Below are 5685 nucleotides of genomic sequence, written 5' to 3' on the forward strand. Positions count from 1 at the left end.
AACCAGTTTAAAAACAAAACAATGCTAAAAATTACTATCGCAAAATTAAAAGAATACACTTTCTCAATTTAACAAGTGGAATATATCTAACTACAGGTACTCAGTGTTTAAATTTATCTTTTATCGTTATTTCCCTACGTATACAGAGTAAGTTAAATTAAATAGAAAATGCTACGAAGTAACATCGGTTATCCGATGACCTGATCATTTAGTGAATTGTATTTCCTTTTCCAAGCTGGCAATGTGTTACGAGTTGTGAGTGCAACCGGGACGTAATGCAACCTGGGTGCGCTTTCAATTTAATTAAAAACCGCGGCTCGACAACGTGAGAGTCAGCCCTGCCCCACATCCCCACACCGCCGCAAACTGTTACCGATTCTAGATTTGCTTCGTTCTATTATTGAAAACTACACTGAAATTTATATTTCATTTAGTAAATGATAAACTTTTAGTTACTCTATTTGTTGTGTAGTATACAATACTAAAGCACCTATTTCGTAGAACAAAATAAAAGTTACTCTTTGGTAAATTGTAAGTTGTAGGAACGCGAAGTCCCCAGCCTCGTTGCTCAATCAAAACTATCAGGCGCTAAGATAACACGTATGTATTATTACTTTGGACTTTTCTTATTTCATGCGAGTGCTTGTTTCGTGACCCTAGAGTGTTGCATTAAATAATTTAGTTAATAATTATCCTTATTTAATGTAGACTTAGAGCGAGCGCACACTTTTGACTAAACAATTGCATAACTGTTGTGCGATTGTCGATTGTTTCGCAGCCAGATCAACTGTTTAGTTGCACAACTAAAAATCGAGTAGTTTGCGCACCTCCATATAAACTCATATGGATTCAAGCGAGACTAAATAGAAAACTAAAAAGTGCGATAGTTTAGTCAAATCGTACGCGCGCTCTTATAGTTTATAAAACAAATATAATACGTTTTAAGTTTGGGTTATGTTTGTACAACACGATTGATGTGAGAGGAAAACAAGCACGATGTGAACGTCAGTAAACATCTTATCAATTAATCAGTAATAATCTAACACATTAACGTCAACATTAATTATGTTCAGTTGTTTGTTTGACTAATGGTTTCACATATAAATCACGAATCGAAGTAATTTAATACTTAGAGAGTATATTTCATGTCTAAAAATTGTAACTTTTTTATTTCAATAGCATATATTATGTACGCGAAAAGAGATCTTATGACTTTCTGATCAAAATGGAGTGTTCAATATTCTCTGTTAATTAAACATAAGATATTTCGTAGTAAAAATTATTCAACATGTTAATTACGAATGTTATAATGCAATTTTCTATTTCACGTAACTGTAGTTTGCGGGCATGAAAATAGCGAGGCGTATAACGGACGAAGTGATGCAAATATAGAACAAAACAAAGCGCCTGGACGCAGTCATACCTTTCTCCGCTAGTCGCTTGTTTCGTGCCCACAGATATATTACCTAAAATGTATAAACAAGAAATTCTGTGAACTCTATTAACGAAGAGTAAGAAAGAGGAGCTATTGTGGTTTTCTTTATTGTTACTTTCTGTGAAATATTACTCCATACGTTCGCTACTGCAAAGCGTAAATCGCCTGAATGATAGTGAACTGCGACCATTTTTTACATTACTTAAGTCTCTCAGCTTATGTTATCTTTTTAAAGTATTTTTGTTTTGTGTCGATTAATTTAATATTCTAATCGGTTATATTATGTCCTTATTATGAAGGACACGAAATTAATTAAATCTAATTGAGAACATCAGTGTAGTAAGTGTACAATGGGAGAGAGTACTTTATGGACTGTGAGTGACTATAATGAAATTAATATCTGTGAAATAGATTAACAGGATATTTCCTTGTTGGTATTTACTTAGATGTAGGAAGAAAGAAATCTCGTTAATGAGTGTGGTGGGTATAATGAGATCTGAGAGCGAGTAGGGGGGGATTCATTTTGCGGAGTGAATGTTGTGCGAAAGTGGCTCATTGTGCGGAACATTTTCAGCTCAGTACGATACGAATCATAGGGATATTTCAGGGTATTTTGCACTATTCATCAGATTGTTGTTATTGTATTTTTAAGGAAGTAGTACACTTAGCATTACATTTGTTATGTTATCTTTTTAAAAACTTTCTGTATTTCATTTTATCCGTCCGTACTCTTATGTTCCATATAATTATCTAAGCATTTTACTGTTAATGCTACAACTATTTCAAATACTTTTCAGATATAAAGACATATCTAGTATGCTTGTAGGAAAGTAAAGCAACTTCTCAAAGATTTTCAGAGTTTCGTGTTCCAAAGCGGTATCGTCTACGTCCTATCCTTGTTAAATAGTTGTCTTAAAGTAAATTAGACGACACTTAGTAATTGCTACCTAAGAGACAAAGTTTTCGATTCAAGTACACTAGATATTGTACCGCTTAGTTAACTTTGTTTATGAAATTACAACAAAAAATTGATGTTGAGAAAACCAGCAAATCTGTCTTTTTCAATACAACTTCCAAACTAAACCTTCCATTAAGCAAAGTTAATGTACAAGGAAAACCGTAACTAAATAACAAAACTAGTCGCTAACACAATTTATGTGAGGGCGAGCGGCCGCGGGACGCAGCGCCGAATGTTTCATACTTCCCTCAGGGCTGCCGGTCAAGTTATTTTTCTAAATCACTGCCAGAATTTACCTTCCCGCCAAAATGTTTCTTTTTAGTTGATCGTCTAAAATGAACCCAAGTAATGCTTGTACTACTACAAGAGATTATTAAAAATCTAAACCACTTATATAGTTTCGTTATTTGTACATTTAATACGAGAAATACACATTAAAAAATTGCTTAAATAAACACTGAAGAAATCCACGGATTAATTCTGAAACGAATCTAAAACAGCATTGCAAGGGAAGATTAAAAACTGTCAGACATCAGAATTTTGATTTAAATTGCAGTTTATGTGATCTTAAAACGTTGTTACTCGTTTTAATGTCGTTTCAATATGTTGCTGTTAGCGTACATACGACGTTAATTTTAATCCGTTATTTTATTTATTAAATTAAAAACATTATTACTTTATCCAAAGCAAGGGTATAAATATTTTGGTCACACCTATTCCTAATAATTGAACAAATGTAATTTACCTTCGTTACTCCGCCTTTGTTCCTGACTCAAATACATTATAACAAATAATGACTGAGTAACTCGAAACATTGTTTATTGAGTTTCCTTTTACAGCGGTATTTTATAAATTGAACTAAAACAATAACTTTATAATACACCAAAGTTAGTATACTATCCAGTTAATTTGCAAGACGGTTTTATCGACATACATTGGTCTTTAATAATGACTCGGGCGGAAAGATAATCGGTAATACCGAGTAATGGTATGCAAAAATTACAAACAATCTACTCTTTCTAATGAGTGTAATTCTAGTAAGGATCGCTTATTTCTGTTGAATCAAAATAAAAACAATCGACAATCGCGCAACTGTTGTGCGATTGTCGATTGTTTCGCAGCCAATTCAACTGTTTAGTTGCACAACTAAAATAGAGAAGTGTGCGCACCTCCATGTAATACGTAGGAATCAAAGCGAGACTAAACAGTTGTGCGATATAGCTTTTACGCTAAATGTAAATGCGGTAAAAATCGAAGAAATATAACTTTTATTTCAATATTTTGATTTATAAGCTTGTTTGTAATAGAAGAGGCATTTTTGTAAAAGCATTCTCATAAATATCAAAGGAAAATACCTGGTATTTGTGAAGTAGAGGCCAATAAATACCGTAGTATTGCGACGACCCTCACACCGTAGTCAGTTCGTTTTAAAAATGTCGACCAAACCCCAAAGGAACGAGCGAATTCACCTCGATAGTTGAAAAATGCCCGAAACCACCCTCACTACCTTCCCTCCGGCCCTCATCGCCGCCGCAAACTGAATTTGCTGAAAGTTGCACAGCTCTCATTATTTACAACTGCCGCAGTTTGAATTTATTTCTGTGTCTACATGAACAGATTTACTTTGATACTAATATTATAAAGAGGAAAGGTTTGTACTTAATAGGATAAAATTAAACTCCAAAAGCCTTCTTACTAGCATTGCTTTACTTGCGGAGGAAGTCATGGAGAATAGATACTGTGAAATGAATTAATATAAGAATTTATTTTTAAATTCTATTTAACATAGAACACTAATTAACTGTTTTGATATGGGAAAGTGTTTCCCCGAAAAGATTGCATTGTAAGAATTTCTAATTGAGTTATGTACATACAGGTGGAATGTTAAAAGTTATCTTGTTTGTTGCTTAAATCGATAAACTTATTCCTTACTTTAATATGTAAAGTGTCGTAATTCTGAATCGTTAATTAACATTAAGTTAGTGACAGGGGATGAAGTTATCAAATCATATTTTAACGAACAATTTCTTTTGAAAGCTAAGCATTGTCAGTATATTGGCGAGGTCGACAAAATTTAACTTTTAAATTCGTCAGTCGCCAAGTTAATAACGTAACAGCTGCTTTAGCAATATTAAGGCATATTGATGAGGCCTTTTATTTGATAAATTGATACTGTCCTTTTATTTAAGGCCAACATTTTGCTTTAAATTATTCCTATCTGTATCACGTATTTACATGAACAAAATTAATTAGTTTCACATATTTTTTTTTATATGAGAAGGGGTCAAACGAGCGACGGGAACACAGAGGTGGTCAACGACGCCCATCGACATCCGCAACACCAGAGGAACTACTGATGCGTTGCCGGCCTTTGAGGAAATTGTAGGCTCGCTTCTTGAAGGATTACAGAGAGGAAGAATAAGGTATTTCTTTTTTATAGTTTAACATTTTGATTTAACTATTTGCTATAGCCATTCAAATTTTTGGAAGAAATTCTCGTTTCAGTCGATGCGGTTGAGCCTATACAAAGACAGGCACAAATACACGTGCTCAACATCTCAGCAGATTGCTCGGCCGTCCCGGTTACCTGACCCTTTGATCTCGTACTTGTACATTCCTTTACCGAACTCACGCTTGTAAATACCTGGGACACATTATGTTAGACAAGTGCTATGACGTCAACAACAAGGCTAAATATCAATGTTATTATGTTATTGGATTTTTTGCATATATCTTCACTTTCACGAAATAATGAATAAATCTATAAAATTACGTAGGTAGCTGTACAAACTTTTAAGCCCTCATTTACATAAATGGTTTTGTAACGCTTGTCTTTAGCGCTTTTTTATCCGTCTCGCTTAACAATATATTTCCGCGAGCGTTGCGTTTTAAAAACGCTTCCGTATAAACAGATAAGTGAAAGCATTTGTTCTATTTCGGCGCTTTTTAGCGCCTGTGCGAATGAGTGCTTATTATTTTGTCGCCAAAAGTTAATTAACTTCAAAGTCCATTAATAATATTCCTCAAGTGAAGTCAGACGTCGTAAACCAAAGCGAGAGAAGAATATCAAGACGATAATTAGTTTGTACGCAGCCGGCGTAACAGTACAGTTCCACTGTCGTCAAATTTGTATCGATAAAATGACCTCCCTCTCACTCTCTGTGACTAAACAGAGGTAGCTATATGTATCATTACACGTGTCACAGCAGTGGAACTCTACGCTTATGTCGTTGCTTACTGCTACATGAATTTATCTTATTTACTGCGACACTTCGCATTAAATTGCTTTCAT

Source organism: Papilio polytes, unplaced genomic scaffold (genome assembly GCF_000836215.1).
Source record: "Papilio polytes unplaced genomic scaffold, Ppol_1.0 DF824091.1, whole genome shotgun sequence".
NCBI classification, from domain to species: Eukaryota; Metazoa; Arthropoda; class Insecta; order Lepidoptera; family Papilionidae; genus Papilio; species Papilio polytes.